This window comes from Mauremys reevesii, linkage group 14, assembly GCF_016161935.1.
Source record: "Mauremys reevesii isolate NIE-2019 linkage group 14, ASM1616193v1, whole genome shotgun sequence".
Classification (NCBI taxonomy): domain Eukaryota; kingdom Metazoa; phylum Chordata; order Testudines; family Geoemydidae; genus Mauremys; species Mauremys reevesii.
Genome location: NC_052636.1, coordinates 23,263,305 through 23,281,328, shown reverse-complemented (window position 1 = coordinate 23,281,328; position 18,024 = coordinate 23,263,305). Strand labels below are relative to the sequence as shown.

Genomic DNA, 18,024 nt, shown 5'->3' with positions numbered 1-18,024 from the left:
ACTGCCTTTGCCTGGCTGTACATCGCTTGCAAAAGAAACAGGTCTTTTTGGTGACAAGTGTTGAAAGGAGCCATTAGACAAATGTGGAGACAGGAAAAATGTCCCCTAACTGAACTGGCATCTGTGGATGCTGAAGCCACAACACAAAGTGCTAAACAGTATATGAGAACGGGTGGTGTCAGAAGAGTCTCTACCAAAGCCTTTCCCACCAGCAGGGGCCTCTCTGTGCACAGAACTCCTGGTAGTGTGATGGCTGCAGGCAGTGGAGAACTCCATTTTGGCATCTCTTTGTTGGTGAACATCTGCAGTGGCTGTTTAAAGGTCTCTGGATAGTGATCTTTGGGAAGAGCTGGCTGAAGTGTCTTCCTAGTAACCAGGAGATCCTGGCTTGGCCTGACAGTTCTTCCTTGCAAGTATTGAGGGAAATGGGGAACGTCTGTAGTTTGGAATTTGCAGGTGTTGTCCTGGACCATCAAATGGAACAGTTGCAAATATTTTATTGAGGCAGGCACCATGGCTTAGCTGGCTAAAGTACCTCTTTAGTAAACAGTAGATCCTGGGTTCAAATCCCAGTGGTGCCTTGTTCTATGACTTTTGTCTCCTCTGCTCACATTTTCCTGTGTCTTTCCGGGAAACAGAAGAGACCTCCCTTGGTATCCAAGTAATTGCTTGCTAAGGAAAAGGTTTCTTTGGAGAGAAACATTGGAAAGAATCAGATCACAAGCCTGGAGCTGATGAAAAGGCTGCTGTGACTGGCATTAGCATGGTGGTTGCTTCAACTGCAATTGCTGCGACACAAAAGCCTGCGCCACACGTCCTTGTGATTCGCTGGGGATGTCTGCACACAGATGTCATGTCATCTTCCTTTTGATTGTCACTGATGAAAAATGGAGCAGCTGGGAGAAAAGTCCCAGAGGCACCTGGCAGGTAAAGTGGAGGTTCATAGAATCATAGAACTTAAGATCAGAAGGGACCATTATGATCATCTAGTCTGACCTCCCGCAAGATGCAGGCCACAAAAGCTGACCCAACCACTCCTGAAATAATTCTCTCCCTTGACTCAGCTGTTGAAGTCCCCAAATCCTGATTTAAAGACTTTAAGTAGCAGATAATCCTCCAGCAAGCGACCCCTGCCCCATGCTGCGGAGGAAGGCGAAAAAACCTCCAGGGCCACTGCCAATCTACCCTGGAGGAAAATTCCTTCCCGACCCCAAATATGGCGATCAGCTGAACCCCGAGCATGCGGGCAAGACTCTCCAGCCAGACACTCAGGAAAAAGACTTTCAATATCCCAACATTGACCCTCGGTACTAAATACCAGTGGTCGCACGTTATTGACCTATTGACTAAATCACGTTCTCCTATCAAACCATTCCCTCCATAAACTTATCAAGCTTAATCTTAAAGCCAGAGAGGTCCTTCGCCCCCACTGTTTCCCTTGGTAGGCTGTTCCAGAATTTCACTCCCCTGATGGTTAGAAACCTTCATCTAATTTCAAGCCTAAACTTCCCGACTGCCAATTTATATCCATTTGTTCTCGTGTCCACATTAGTACTGAGCTGAAATAATTCCTCTCCCTCCCTGGTATTTATCCCTCTGATATATTTAAAGAGAGCAATCATATCTCCTCTCAACCTTCTTTTGGTTAAGGAAAACAAACCAAGCTCCTCAAGGTTAGAGATGTAGCACCCAGTAGTGCCTTGCGAAATGTGTCCACTCCTCCCACCTTTTGGTCAATTTTTGAGGAAACAGAGAGGACTGCCTCTGCCTTGCAATGCTTCCAAAAGAAATCGGTAGTTTTTTCTGACAAGTGTTGGAAGGAGGCACCTAAGAAACGTGGAGACAAGGAAAAGGTCGCCATAACTCAACTTGCATCCATGGCTCTTGAGGCCACAACGCAGAGCACTAAGCACTGTACGACCACAGCTGGGGAGAGAAGGGTCTTTTCCAAAGGCATTTTCCACTTGCAGGGTCCTCTCTGTGCGCAGAATTCCTGATAGTTTGATGTCTGCAGGCACTGGAGATCACTATTTTGCCATCTCTCTCACTGTTTCAGTGAACATCTGCTGTGGTTGTTGAAAGTCTGTGATGGGATCTATGGGATGCAACCTGAACAGTGGGACCCCTGAGCCCTGTGTCCCACTGCCTGGGCTCCCTCTCACACTATGATGTTGTGAGGAGCTGTGAATCTCTGGCAGATATTGCACTTACACAGACATCTACAGGTAGGGACACATCCAACTGTTACATGAATGCTTCTCCCAGACACTCATAACACTAATGGTAGATAGAGAGCCTCCCGCCAATTTCCCCCAGCTCTGCAGCCTTGCACCCCTGGACCATACCATCTTGCCTTAATCAGAAGCCTGATCAGTGTGAGTTTATTACGCAGGGTCCACCTCTCCCTCACTGTGAATAGTACATGAACCAGCATTGTAATGGAGCTGCGATTTCCCAAGAACTTCAAGCAAAATACACCAGTTTCAGTACAGCGTAAAACAGATTTATTAACTACAGAAAGATGGAGTTTTAAGGATTATAAGTGGTAGGCATAAAAGAGCAAAGTAAGTTACCATGGAAATTAAAGATAAATTCACAATCTTAACTTTACACCTTATTACACTAGGCCGTAGTTCGGTTATGCCACAGGAAGGCTTAATGCTCGAGCTGCAGTGCATGCTGGGCAGGCTCTAGGCCGGGCTCCCCACGACAGGAGAGAAGAAGAAGACTCGGCCCCTGGAGGGGCAGGCTGGGGCTTCCTGGATCCCATTTGCTCACAGCTAGCGCCCTGCCCCCACTCCCAAGCCCCCAGGTCAGCCAGAATGGAGCAGCGGTTTTCACTCCACCAAGTCCACTTATGGCTTACAGGCAACTCCCAGACCCACCACAGCCCACCATTTCGGCCAGAAAGGAGCCCACTCAGCCTCGCCATTGCTGCTTTTCCGTCCCCCTAGAACCCCGCTTCTCCTGGGCTGCAAGGAGCCACCCCTGGGAAGCCAAGAGGCAGGCACATGATTCTGCCTCCCAGCAGCCAACCGCACCTCCCCCGGCTTTGAAGAACGAATGGTGACGCTCTACTAACCCCACTTAGCCGCACTGAGGTGCTTCGCTTCTGCCCTGCCTTCCTCAGCTCGACTTTCCTCTTTTCCCCCATTCCTGCCTCACTTCCTCCTTTGGCAAGTCACGCAGAGGAGGCCAGCAGGAAGAGCCGGCCTCCACCGGCCAACCTCCCAGGGCAGAGGAGGCCAAGCCACAAGCCTCCAAAAGGTGACACGCCCCACTCCTCTAGGTTCTCCAGCCTGATGCCAAGGTGCTTTCTCCACTGCTGTCAGCACCCTCTGTCATGGAGGGGTTGGAGTTATCCCAGGGACGGGACAATAGGAGAAGGAGGAGGCCTTCCTGAACAGCAAGGGGATCTGGGAAAAGGAAGCCAGCATATTTCTGCCTGGTCTTGAACCAGGGACCTATTGCATGTTAGGCAAATGCAATAACCACTACACTACAGAAACTCCATCTGCTTGGTTCTTGCTCACCCTCGCACAGACCGATGGACAAACCTGGAGAAAGTGGTGACAGCCCTTCAATAGGTCAGCTGGCAGAGCAGAGGACTGGAGCCGGCGCTCAGGAAGTCGTCCTTACGTCGCCCTTGTGACTCCAGCTTGAGGGAGAGCTTCTTTTTCTTCCCCTTGCTGACAAAGAGCAAGAGAAGAATGAAAGGTCAGGGGGGCCAACTCGGTGCAGAAGCCCATGCTGTCTTTTCCTGCTGCATAGCCTGAAATGAGGGACTCGTGGCAGTTAAAGGCACTGCTGCACTTTCAGAAAACATCCCACCCGTGCACAAAGGGGCATAGACGAGCGTGTTAGTCTAGCACGCTCCCAACTGAGCTACTTCAGCAGCTGCTCAGTTTCTTTTTGGCCTCCTGCTTTTCTGTCTGGGATGTTGTTGTCAGCTGTGGCACAGAAAAAGAACGTCATTGCGAGCGGCCCATGCAGACAAGATTCACTTTTGCCTTCCTTGCTCGGCTTTACTTGCTTCCTCGCCCTATTCCTGCCTTAGTTCCTGGGTTACCTGAAGGCGACGGGGGGCCAGCAGTACCAGGAGGAAGTTGGGCAGCTAGACCCTGGTGGCAAAAGTCCTGCCGCCACTTGCCACCCCACTCTCTTCTCCCAGCGTCACATATTGGCCACCAGAGACTTGGGGCCCAGCAGCGCAACAGAAGGCAGTGGACAGAGCCACCCTCGCCTTGAAGCTCCAGCTCATTAAACCACATCTTCAGTCACTGATGGCCAATGACAGACCGACACCGCTTGCTATTTTAGCACTTGGAAATGCCATTGGTCAGTCATTGGATCTCTGTAATGCTGTTACAGAACAAATGAACATAGAATCTCAGTGTGACATTCTATACCTTTCGGGGAGCAGCTGTAACCCCCATAATCATCGTGATCTTACATATAGAGCATGACTTGTAAGGTATCAGGGAAAGGATATGATCGGCTGAAAGTCACTTCTCTACCCATAGATGTAGACCACTCATGCATATGAAGTCATGAGAAAATTGTGCAGTGTGGTTGTCACTGTGCTGGAAGGTGGGGGAGTCAGCCAAATATTAGCTCCCTAGTGGCAACAGCAAGGAAAATAACCAACACCCGGACAGGGTGTCAAACAACCCATCGACAGCCATTGTCCAGCAAGGGAACTACAATGCAATGACTCACCTGCATGAGGACACCCCAGGGGAATTGCTCAGACTTGCTTGGAGAGACGCAGTGATGCTCACCTGACTCTGAAGGGGGGGGGGCAAAGCCATGAGGGAAGAAAGGACATGATAAAAGGAGAAACATTTGCTAGGCTTTATCTCTCTCTGTCACCTACATCTACAGACACCCCCACACCAAGCAACTGAAGCGCTGATGAAAGGGGAGAGCCTGGCTGAAAAGCCACCAGCCAGCCTGTGGTGAGAAGCATCTGAGTTTATAAGGGTACTGAAAGGGTTAAGATCAGCTTAGTATTAAAAGGAATGAGGAGTCCGGTGGCACCTTAAGGACTAACAGATTTATTTGGGCATAAGCGTTCGTGGGTAAAAAGCCCACTTCTTCAGATGCATGGAGTGAAAATTGCAGATAGAGGCATAAATATACATTGGAACATGAAGTGATGGGAGTTACCGTACAAGGGGAGAACCAGTGTTGAAGGCTAATTCAGTCAGGGAGGATGTGGTCCTCTCCCCATAATTGATGGGGAGGTGTCAATACCAAGAGAGGGAAAATTGCTTTTGTTGTGAGCCAGCTACTCCCAGTCCTTATTGAAGCTCAAATTAATGGTGTTAAGTTTGCAAATCAATTGTAACTCTGCAATTTCTCTTTGAAGTCTGTTTTTGAAGGTTTTTTGAATGGCTACTTTGAATTATTAGGTGTGAATGTGTAAATGTGCTATTGATTATACAAGTCCCGTATGATCTCATGATTTGGATTCCTGGTTTTTCACCCAGGCAGCCTGGGTTCAATTCCCAGTGTGGGAATAATGCAGAGCTTTTGCTCAGAGGGGAGGCAGGAAATGAAAGGAATGGGAAGGGATCCTGCCAGCAGGGGAGTTGGACAGTGTTGGAAGGGGACCCCAGAAGTGGGGGTGGGGCAGTGGTCCTGGGGGGAGATGAGGGAAGGATCCCAGCTCTGTGGGAAGTTGACATTCTGGAGAGCACAGGCCTGGCATGGGGGGTGGGAGGAGTGAGTGTGTCCCTCTAAACTCACCACCAGCAGGCTTGGAAGAATTACGTATTTGTTGGTAAATGTCAATTTCTGTGTAAACACACGACCCAATGGCAAAATCTTTCCATCGATAATCATCAAAACTAACAGATGGGCAAAGTAAGAAACATGTTGCTTGAGAACTTATCCTATTCTAATCCTCTAGGGTTCCCTTTTGCCTTAGGCACCACCACGTGGGCATTTCATATCCCTCCTCATTTTTACACAGACACACAATTTCCTTTGCACAGATCCATGAACAGCAAAACCTCCCCGTGTCTATTGTCTGAGCCAGGGCATTCGATTCCACTGAAACCTTCTCTCCTGCAATGGCAATGGTCAGACAGAGGGAATGCGTCCACCTTCCCCCTGGCAGTGAGATATTCACTCTCCTCTTCATGCTACTGCTGTTATTCCATGAGTCATCAAGGATGGAATAAAAAGCTGAGTTTACTCCAGGGTGAGGAAAGAAAGGAGCCACCAATGCTCTCAAAAATCTCAGTGCCCAGAGAAAACCTGCCTCTGTTATTGGACTCACAGCGGTGCTGGCAATACAACGGGAAAAGGGACTGTCTGAATTTCCAGGGCAGGGAATGAACAATCTACAGCAGCATCATTAACCACAAACACACCCTCATCATGATCCAGCCAGTAGGGAAATGGGCAGGAATTCTTGCTGTTCAGCCATGGCCACACGTACAGAGCTGCACAGCAGTGAGTGTGCTGGGGAAGCTGGTCTGAGCAAACAATTTGTAATGACCCTTCAGTGAGAACAGAACCAGAGTGTAGAAAGGCCCCTGTGTTAAGTGGTTGTGGCTGAGGCCTTAGGGAGCTGAACTAGAAAACCGTGGGTGTCTTTCTGTAAAGGTTTGATCCTTGCCAGCTAGGCAAGGCTGGTGTGTGGTGTCTCCATGGCTGTACTTCCAGGGTCTGATCACCCATGGTGCCATAGGGAGCCAAGCCTAGACATATTCAGAGGCTAAGGCCAGGTCAATATTTCAAACAGTGAGTCTATGCTGCTGCAGCTCAGTAATGGAGATGCTCTGTGCCAGGGTTTCTCAAACGTCCTTTCACTGCAACCTCCTTCTGCCAAAATAACTTAATACATAGCCCTGGAAAGAGAGACCAAGCCCCTCCACTCGGGGGGGTAGGGGGGGTGCCAAAAACTGAGCCCCAGTGGGGGGAGGGCAAAACCAAAGCCTGAGGGATTCAGCCCTGGGTTGGGGGGCTCAGACTTTTGGCTTCAGCCCCAGGACCCAACAAGTCTAATGCCAGCCCTGGTGACCCCATTAAAACAGGATCACAACCCACTTTGTGGTCCTGACCCACAGCTTGAGAACCACTGCTCCATGCTGAGGGGGGAGAGTTTTCCTGTTGGTGTAGTCAATCCACTTCCCCAGGAGGTGGCAGCTCTGTCATGGGGAGAAGCTATATTGGTGGGTGTGCAAGCTGTGGTGTTTACCACATTTAAGAAGTTTAATCAAACCCCATTTTTAAAACCACCTGTGGTCTGGGAATGGCAAAGGAGCTCGATGAAGCAGGATCTGTCCTTCAAAGTCCTGGAGATCACGATTCCATACTCCTGTTGTAATGGGGGTATAGCTCAGTGGTAGAGTGTTTGATTGCAGATCAAGTGGTCCTTTGTTCAAACCCAAGTGCCCTCTTAAAGAAAAGAAAAACATTTCCATTCTCCATTATGTTCAGGAGCTCCACCATACGAGGATGCTTGAAATGAATGTGAACACTCAACATTTTGCTGTCCAAATGCATAAAAACCTAGCAAAGCTGTCCATCTGCTGAAATCAGTTCCAATCCTCTAAGTGTTTAGTTTATGTTTTCATCAATTAAACAAAGGGATCATTCCCTGAAGCAGAGCACAATTTTGAAATACAGGCAGCATAGAGCTAATATTCATAATGTCAACTACAAAAAAACGATACACATCTAGAGATAGCATCATTATAATCAGCCAATCAGAACCTCTCCATAGACCCCTTACACGACCACTTCTCTGTAATATTGGCTGCAAATATAGAACAGTGGTCGCAACGGTGAGCTATACAGTTACAGATTATGTCAATAATGTCACAGGAGGTGACACGGCATCAGTGAGACTGATACTGGAATACTGCCTCCAGTTTTGGTGTCCTCGTTTGAAAAAGATGTTGTGAAATTGGAGCTGGGGCAGCAAAGAGCCACCTAATGTTCTGAGGACTGGAAAAAATACCTTCTAGGGAGCTATTGAAAGAGCTCAACCTGTTTAGCTTATCAAAAGAAGATTGAAAGGTGACTTCACTGAAGTGTTGAAGTGCCTTAATGGAGAGATAAGATTGGGTATTAAAGGGCTCTTGAATCGAGCAGAGAAAGGCCTAACAAGAGCCAATGGCTGGAAGGTGAAAAGAGACAAATTCATATTACAACTAAGGCACAAAAATTCAACAGCGAGGATGATTCACCACAGGAACAAGCTACCAAGGAAAGTGGTGGAGTCTCCATCTCCTGATGTCATTTCATGAAGACTAGATGCCTTTCTGGAATGTGTTTGCCTCAAAAGTAGCTCTTGTGTCCTACAGGAGGCCTGTGATATGCAGGGGGTCAGATTAGATGCTCTAATGGTGTCTTCTGGCCATAAAGTCGACTAATTTCTGAAAAACTGAGTGTAGCATTGGGAGCAGCGTCTGATGTTTCCCTGTCTAGCCGGCTTGCTGCCTAGAACGAACGCTCCTTGAGTGGGGTGATCCCCAGGGAGCAGCTCAAACCTGCAAAGTGCCTGGCCAGGACCAGGACATTAGCCCAGCAAGGGAGGGGTGCGGCAGTGACATCACAAAGGCCTTTGGCAGGACCTCAGCCTATTGGTCAAAGGTGGTGGGGAGGTGGTGACCTCACAGAGAGATGCTGACATCAGCCAGGCAGGACAGGGGCGAGGGGCCAGGGAAACCTCAGAGACCCCTGTGGCTTTGCTCCAGCAAGTCTCCTTCTCCAGGTCTCTCTCTGAGGACTGAGAGAGTATTCGGGTTCACGGACGTGAGCGCCAGGAGGAACCTCTTTCGAGTTTTCTCTTTCCCTTTCAGTGATTTTACTAGAAAACAGCCGTCCCTGTTTAGAAGGTAAGAGCCTCCTCGAGGTTTGAAACCTGTTCAGTCTGATCCACGTGGTGACAGTTGAATTCTAGGCATGGAAAACATGAGCTTAAGGAGGCAGAATTTTATTCTGCCCCTGGGATTTTGTCCCTTAGAATCACTGGGGACATTGGGGTTTGTCCTTTTTGTTTCACCTTTTGTCCTTTCTCCTGTTCCCCTCTCAACACCAGGAGAGGGGTGTGTGTTGCGGGAGAGTGCTCAAAATGTGGGGCTGAACTAGTGCTCGGGCAGTGATCCCCACCAGTGACCTGGGCCATCCTTTGGGCTCTCTGGTGAGAACCCTCAGCCTCCTGTCCTCAGTCTCTACCCTGATTGGCTGAGCAGGGAGTTATTGACAGGGAGGAGACTCAGGTCCTTGTTGTTCTCTTTTAAGACCAAGGAAATAAGTCAGAACCAGTTCTATGTTTGATGAATTTTGCTGCTTCTGGGCCAAAGCCGCCTACTCCTTGGGCACATTTGTTCCCCATTCACAGTGCCACCCCCCTCTCCATTCACAGCGAGGTGCAGCATGAGGTTTCGGCTACCATACTCCCTCCCCCTCCCTTTCCTGTTGATAGCAGCCAAGGGAATGCTGGGAAATTTGGTTCTTTCCCTGCTCCAGGGCTGGCTCTATAGGCAGGGAGTTAACCAAGGAACTACAGCTCCCAGGCTCAATCCCTGCCGGCTGCCGCCCCTGCAAATGGGCTGCTCCAGGCACCTGCTTGCTTTGCTGGTGCCTAGAGCCCTGACTCTGTGCCCCTGCCCGGAGCCTGCATCCAGCACCCAAACTCCATTCTAGAGCCTGCACCTGACTCCATCCCAGAGCGCAACCTCTCAACCATCCTACACTCCAATCCCCTGCCCCAATCCAGGGCCTGCACCCCAGACCTCCTCCCCCAACCCAAACTCCCTTGCAGAGCCTTAGGCAAGTGTGGGGAAGAGTTCGGGGGGGGGGGGCAGGCTCTGAGTGGTCTGGGCACCACCAAAACTTCTACAAACCTGCTGCCACTGATACTTGGGGCGGGGTGAGGAGGCGAGCGGCGAGTCGGTGGATGGAGGGGGGCGCCATTTTCAGTATTTTAATGTTTGGTACTGTATTGATTGACTGCTGTGTGCAGTAATATAGTGACCCCTGGGGGGTCCATACTTGGGGGGGGGGTGAGGAGGTCAGCTGCGAGTCGGCGGATGGAGAGGGGCAAATCTCTCAGATTCAAAATCTGGGACAGTGTCTGTTGGTCCTTTTTGCTGCTTTTCTCTGGGCTGGGGGTTGTCCCAGTGCTGCACAGAGGGGTTCCCACAGGAAGGTGCTTGCTCCTAACCCCCGAGGCCGTCAGTGTGTCGGCTCTTCTCTAGCCAGCCCACTTGCCAGATATGATTGGCCTTGGTCGGGCTCCCAGCCCCTCTCCAAGGGTTGCAGCTGTCTGGAGGTGCTGCCTTCCACGCCTTCCTCAGTCCCACCTCATTCACTCCACAGGGCAACTGATTACAAAGTGGGGGGAAGATCTTATTCTACTTCTAGCAAAAAGACATTTTTCTATTACCTTAATTACACTACCTTAGGGGCCCCCTATAACATATTACCAAGGTTCAATACAAAGTCATAGGCAAGTTATACAAAAATGCATAATGGAGAGATTTATCTACAACTGCACTGAGTGACTGCTGTGTGCAGTAATATGGTGACCCCTGGGTCTTTGAATGAGGCTTTATACTGGGGGGCGGGCGAGTCGGAGGCGGGTGGGCAAGTGGCAGGTGGGCACAGAGGTGAGCAGTGAGCCAGCAGGGGCTCAAGGGGCAGGGATGGGGTTTCTGGCCGGGAGGAGGAGGTGAAAGGAGGCGTGTGGTGGGTGGGGGACTGACTAGGAGGAACGCAGCAGGCCAGTGGGGAGCTAGGGGTTGAAGAGGGGTGTGATGATGGGGACGAGCGGGGAGGGGGCAGGTCCTATTTTACTGCTGTGATCTGGTCACCCTACGGGTGCCATTTCTTCCCCCTCCCCCCAACCTTCCTTTTTGGCCCACACCTGGTTCAGTGGGGCGGCGCTGGGAAGGCGGGTTTGTTTCGTTGGGGCGGGCAGTGCTGGGGACTTTGTTTCCACAGGGCTGGGCAGCGCTGGGGAGGTGTTTCAAGGGGGCGGGGTGGCCCAGTGGGGGGAGGCACTTTTATATTCTTGCTTTGAGTGCAAAAATAGCTAGTTACAGCTCTGGGACCCCATATTGCGCTAGGTGCTGTACAATCCCTGGCCAACACTGGAACACCCAGGGGGTTCCCCTCAATCTCCCTGAGCCTCTGCCGCCCAACTTCTTCTAACTCCATCTGGATCACACACACACACCCCGGCAAAAACAAACCAAACTGGGCAGGGCAGCTCCTGGGGTGGGGCTTTGGCACAGATTGGGGCGGGGCAGCTCCTGGGGGCGGGGCTCTGGCACGGCCGGGGGGCGGGGCACTAGCACAGAGCAGGGGCGGGGCAGCTCCTGGGGGCGGGGCTCTGGCACAGCCTAGAGGCGGGGCAGCTCCTGGGGGCGGGGCTTTGGCAGAGATGGGGCTAGTTCCCACCTCAGAAAGTCCTTGGCCCGGTGAGTGTGGCAGCTGCAGCCTGGGTTGGGCTTGAAGGAGCCAGGAAGGGGCTGGAGCAGTGGCCAGAGGCTGCAGGCACCAGGGGCCAGAGGGATCCCAGGGGCAGCCCTGGGTGGGGCAGAAGAGAGACTCCACACACAGGTCCCAGAAGCTGAGGGTCTCGCAGCCCCTGGGGATCTGCTCTTGGGTGGGGTCTGGACAGCGATGGAGCCCCGGCCTCATGCTGCCTCAGGTGTAGTGTGAGAAACTGCTGCATGTAGGAATTTGCTACTTATGGTGCATTGAGCATGCTCAGTAAATCTGCTGAAGCCACTTCCCTTCACCCTGCCCTTTCTCAGAATCAGATTCTGCAGATTGCTATTTACAGGGTGTCATAAATGTATAGCTACGGGCAGTGATGAGCTGCCAAAATGCTAACAACCGGTTCCCTCCTCCTCACCCCATGAGGGGTCATGCCCCCCTGGGACTCCTGCCCCATCCAACCCCATGTTCCTTGACAGCCCCACCCCAGGACCCATCCCCTATCCACCCCTTGCCCTGCCCCGACTGCCCCTTGCCACCCCATCCAACCCCTTCTCTGATTCGTGATGGCACCCTGGGACCCCTACCCCATCCAACCACCCCTTCTCTCTGTCCCCTGACTGTCCCTGGAATCCCTACCCCTAACTGCCCCATTCAACCCCTTCTCCTTTCTGACTGCCTCCCCCCCGCTTGCCCCGTTCAATCCCCCTGTTCCCTGCCCTCTGACCGCTCTGACACTAATCCATTCCCCCCCCACAACTCCCCTGCCCTCTATCCAACACACCCTCCCTGTTCCCTTACCATCCTACCTGGACCCGGGGCCAACCCCGGGGGCCGGGCAGGCAGGAGCTGCACCGCCCGGCTGGACCCGGACCCGGGGGCCAGGCAGGCAGGAGCCGTCCCCCCCCGCTGGACCCGGACCCGGGCGCAGGGCAGGCAGGAGCCGCCCCCCCCGCTGGACCCGGGCAGGCAGGAGCCGCCTCCTGGACCCGGACCGGGGTCGGGCAGGCAGGAGCCGCCCCGCTGGACCCGGACCCGGGGCCGGGCAGGCAGGAGCCGCGCCCCCCCCCCGGCTGGACCCGGACCCGGGCAGGCAGGAGCCGCACCCCCCCGGCTGGACCCGACCCGGGCAGACAGGAGCCGCGCCCCCCTCCCCGGCTGGACCCGACCCGGGCAGGCAGGAGCCGCGCCCCAGCTGGACCCGACCCGGGCAGGCAGGAGCCGCGCCCCCCCCCGCTGGACCCGGACCCGGGGGCAGGGCAGGCAGGAGCCGCGCCCCGGCTGGACCCGGACCCGGGCAGGCAGGAGCCGCGCCCCGGCTGGACCCGACCGGGCAGGCAGGAGCCGCCCTCCCGGCTGGACCCGACCGGGCAGGCAGGAGCCGCGCCCCAGCTGGACCCGGACCGGGGCAGGGCAGGCAGGAGCCGCCCCGCTGGACCCAGGCAGGCAGGAGCCGTCCCCCGCTGGACCCGGACCCGGGGGCAGGGCAGGCAGGAGCCGCCCCCGCTGGACCCAGGCAGGCAGGAGCCGTCCCCCGCTGGACCCGGACCGGGGCAGGGCAGGCAGGAGCCGCCCCGCTGGACCCGGGCAGGCAGGAGCCGCCCGGGCAGGCAGGAGCCGCCCCCGCTGGACCCGACCCAGGCAGGCAGGAGCCGCGCCCCGCTGGACCCGGACCGGGGCCAGGCAGGCAGGAGCCGCGCCCCGGCTGGACCCGACCGGGCAGGCAGGAGCCGCGCCCCGGCTGGACCCGACCGGGCAGGCAGGAGCCGCCCTCCCGGCTGGACCCGACCGGGCAGGCAGGAGCCGCGCCCCCAGCTGGACCCGGACCGGGCAGGCAGGAGCCGCCCGCCCCAGCTGGACCCGACCTGGGCAGGCAGGAGCCGCGCCCCTGCTGGACCCGACCGGGCAGGCAGGAGCCGCGCGCCCGGCTGGACCCGGACCTGGGCAGGCAGAAGCCGCGCGCCCCCCCGGCTGGCCCCGGGCCCGGCCAGGCAGGAGCCAAGCCCCCACGGCTGGACCCGGACCGGGCAGGCAGGAGCCGCGCCCCGCTGGACCCGACCCCAGCAGGCAGGAGCTGCGCCGTCCGGCTGGACCTGGGGCCGGGCAGGAGCCACTCCGCGCCCGGCCGAGGTCACAGCTGGACCCGGAAGCAGGAGCCGCGCGCCCATCCCCAGGGTCCGGCCGCGACCTCGCCGGGCGGCGCAGCGCCTGGAGCCCTCCCTCCGCTGGCATCCCGCTCCCGCCCCAGCTCAAGCTCACCTGCAGGAAGCCGCTGCTTTCTTCTCAGCCCTCCCAGGCTTCCGCGCGAACAGCTGATTCGCGGGAAGCCTGGGAGGAGGAGAAACCAGAAGCTTCTGAAGAGGAGGCGGAGTGAGGTGAGCTGGGGCTGGGGGAAGGGCAGGGAGCTGCTACAGCTTTTCTTAAATTTAAAAGCCCTTTTGGAACTAGTTGTCCCTCCGGGAACAACCGGTTCTAAAGGGGGCTTCTGAATTTAACAACCGGTTCGCGCGATCCGGTGCGAACCGGCTGCAGCTCACCACTGGCTATGGGTAGCATAAAATACCCTGTAAAGGGTTAAAAAGCTCAGATAACCTGGTTGGCACATGACCCAAAGGACCAATAAGGGAAGAAAATACTTTCAAATCTGTGGGGGAAGGTTTTTGTTTTCGTGTTCCTTTGTTCTCTCTGGGTCAGCGAGGAACCAGGGCATGGAAAATACATCTCCCTAAGCACATGGCATAGAAAAACCTTAGAGATCTGTCCATAGGCAGGTCCTTGCATAGCTTGCTGAGTCACAAGGCGTATCTGCCTTTTTTCAGTGGGTCTATTGTATAGCTGATGGTCTGTAATGGGCCATCAAGCAGGCTAGGCAGAACTGACACCAACTTGTCTGGCTGGGGTGTTCCCTGGAAGCAGAGCACAAGTTTGAAATACAGGCAGCATAGAGCCAATATTCATAACATCAACTACAAAAATGATACACAGTTAGAGATAGCATAATTATAATCAGTCAGTCAGAACCGCTCCATAGACCCCTTACACAACAGCCTTTCTACAATATTGGCTGCGAATATAGAACACTGGTCGCAACGGTGATCTATACAGTTACAAATTATGTCAATAATGTCATAGGAGGTGACACGGCATCAATGAAATTGGAGCTGGGGCAGCAAAGAGCCACCAGATATTCTGAGGGCTGGAGAAAAATGCCTTCTAGTGAGCTATTGAAAGAGCTCAACCTATTTAGCTTATCAAAAGAAGATTGAAAGGTGACTTCATTGAAGTGCTGAAGTGCCTTAATGGAGAGAAAGGATTGGGTATTAAAGGGCTCTTTAATCGAGCAGAGAAAGGCACAACAAGACCCAATGGCTGGAAGGTGAAAAGAGACAAATTCATATTACAACAAAGGCACAAATATTCAACACTGAGGATGATTCACCACAGCAACAAGTTACCAAGGAAAGTGATGGATTCTCCATCTCTTGATGTCATTTCATGAAGACCAGATGCCTTTCTGGAATGTGTTTGCCCCAAAAGTAGCTATGGTGTCCTACAGGAGGCCTGTGATATGCAGGGGGTCAGATTAGATGCTCTAATGGTCTCTTCTGGCCATAAAGTCGACTAATTTCTGAAAAACTGAGTGTAGCATTGGGAGCAGCGTCTGATGTTTCCCTGTCTAGCCGGCTTGCTGCCTAGAACGAACGCTCCTTGAGTGGGGTGATCCCCAGGGAGTAGCTCAAACCTGCAAAATGCCTGGCCAGGGGTAGGACATTGGCACAGCAAGGGAGGGGTGTGGCAATGACATCACAAAGGCCTTTGGCAGGACCTCAGACTATTGGTCAAAGGTGGTGGGGAGGTGGTGACCTCACAGAGAGATGCTGACATCAGCCAGGCAGGACAGGGGCGAGGGGCCAGGGAAACCTCAGAGACCCCTGTGGCTTTGCTCCAGCAAGTCTCCTTCTCCAGGTCTCTCTTTGAGGACTGAGAGAGTATTCGGGTTCACGGATGTGAGCACCAGGAGGAACCTCTTTCGAGTTTTCTCCTTCCCTTTTAGTGATTTTACTAGAAAAGAGCCATCCCTGTTTAGAAGGTAAGAGCCTCCTGGAGGTGTAAAACCTGTTCAGTCTGAGCCATGTGGTGACAGTTGAATTCTAGGCATGGAAAACACAAGCTTAAGGAGGCAGAATTTTATTGCGCACCTGGGATTTTGTCCCTTAGAATCACTGGAGACATTGGGGTTTGTCCTTTTTGTTTCACCTTTTCCTCCATCCATCCCTCCCTCCTTTCTCTTCTTCTCTTGCTTATTTTGTTCTTTCTCCTGTTCCCCTCCCAACACCAGGAGGGATATGTGTGTGTGTGTGTGTGTGTGTGTGTTGCGGGGGAGGGCTCTGCAGCTCCCACTGTGGGAGGTCCACCCAAAAATGTGGGGCTGAAATAGTGCTCAGGCAATCAGCGCCGGATTAACCTTCTGTGGGTCCTGGTACCAAACATATTTGTAGGCCGTATGTAGTCACTGTGGACTCCGAGTGTGGGCCTGGTGGGGCAGTGCCATTGGTGCCATAGCATACCCGCTACTGAACCTCAGAGACATTTTTCATTTTGATCACACACCTCTCCATGACTGTACGCATTGCCATACACAGGTCCCTCAGCCCCTGGGTTTTCTTATTGAGCTGTACACCCATGTGGGTTTACCAGTGTCCACAGTGAGCAGAACTTTCATAGTGATCAAGGAAACTCCCCACAGATTTATCTCCTTCCTCATTCAGACCTTCTCTAGCCATGTCTCCAGTACCCCCCATGTCACCAGTCACGGCATGTGGTCCTAGTCTCAGCTCAGTGCTAAAGCCAGCAGACACCTGATCAGTTCTGACAGATCCCTCCCTCAGCCCCCATCCTGCCATGTGAGCCAGCCACCTGCAAACACCATCTCCCCAAAGTCAGGACTTAGCCCTTGGGAATCTGAAGCCACCAGCCTCTCTCCCTCTGCTCCCATCTACATGCTAGTCTGCTACCTGGTCACCACCACCTCTCCCCACCCTTGTTTCCTTTCTACTTTGGACATGCTCCCACCCAGCTGGAAGCTCCCTCTGCCAGCCTGACCTGCTCCCTCCTTCCCTGTTCCCCTTGACATTCCTGTCCTACTGGTGACCTCTGTTCCTTGAGGTGAACTCCAGTGTCTTTAGCTGCTCTAGCTTAATGGCCACAGTAGTCACAGAGCCACTTGTAGCTTCTCTGGCTACGGCCATGGGGCCAGTTCCCAGAGGCCAGCCTTAGCCAGCTGCAGCTACTAGCCGCAGGAGGGGTGGCAATGGCAGGGCTGAGCCTGCTTGAACCTTGCAACGGCAGCACTAGGGACTCTAAAACCTCAGCCCTGGCCCTAGGCAGCTGCAGACTCTGGAGTTAGGCACTTCCCTCCTCTAGGCCATGGCTTTAAATACCTGAGATTCCCATCACCTGCAGCAGAGGCCACCAATTCCCACGCCCCCCTCAGCCAGCACCTAGTCATGCAGAAAGTGCAGCCTGAGTGATTTTGGAGGCTGGGGTGCCAGGAGGTTCCTGTCCCTGAGCAGCAGCCCTGCAACAAGCGCACGTGCTTCCCCGTTGGGACATTAGCCGTTACTGACAAGGTTTGTCTGTGTTCTTTTTTTGATCTCATTGTTAGGTGTGAGAAGTATAAACTGTTCAATATGTTCCATTAGTTGGTTAATAAGGTGTTTATGAAGTAAATCACTGGCTTTAAAATAAGATCCAATCTGGAGCATATGAACTATTGACCCCTGGACTCCATCTCTGAGAGGGGACTTGTTTACCATCAGGGGACAGGCTCAAACCAGTCCAAACCGGTTTTTCCCGCCAAAACCAGCCCTCAGCGTTCCATCTCCTCAGCACTTTTCCCGCCACAGAAGTGATATAAGGACGTGTTCAGCGCCTGCGCGGGGCCGCCCCCCACCCCCAGCGACGGCCCCTCCACGGTCGGGTCTTCCCAGCGCTCCCGAGCCGGAGAGCGACGAGCCCCCTGGGTCCCGCCGTGAGACTGAGGAACAGGAGGCCTGTCACCCCCATTCCTGCCGTCCTGCATCCCTGGTGTCCAGCCTCCCACGGAGCCCCCGGGGAGTGAGAGACCCCGGGGGGGGCACTGGGGCTGGGCAGGAAAGTGACTCTGCCCCGGGGAACCTGGGAGAAGCCTCAGAGCTGCCTCAGCCCCAGTGGGATTTGGGGGGCAGAGACTGGGGCCTGGCGGGGATCCCCTGTGATGTGGGGAGATGGGGGTGTCAGGCAGGAGAGGAGAAGCTGGAGTTGTAGGGAGGAAGGTCAGTGGGGCGGGGGTTTGAACTGTCTCTGGGCAGCCAGGAAATTCCCGGGCGGGCGAAGGGGGGAGGGGGGTTAATTGGATCCTGTCCCTGTTTGTGCCACTTGCCTCTCGCCCCCGATACAAATTCTCTCTAGTTCTGCCCCTTTTCTCGCTCAGTGTCTCACACGGGCTATAAAATCTGGGGCGATTTCCCCCCCCTCCCCGCCACTGATCAGCTCTCCCACCCCCGATTTCCCCCCTTC

At 54.0% G+C, this 18,024-nt stretch overlaps 1 non-coding gene across 1 annotated transcript; it reads left to right on the top strand.

The window, feature by feature from the left end:
• The first annotated feature begins 7,340 nt into the window (after positions 1–7,340).
• Positions 7,341–7,412, top strand: TRNAC-GCA. The gene has a single exon. It is a non-coding gene; the product is annotated as a tRNA-Cys (tRNA).
• Positions 7,413–18,024: the final 10,612 nt, after the last annotated feature.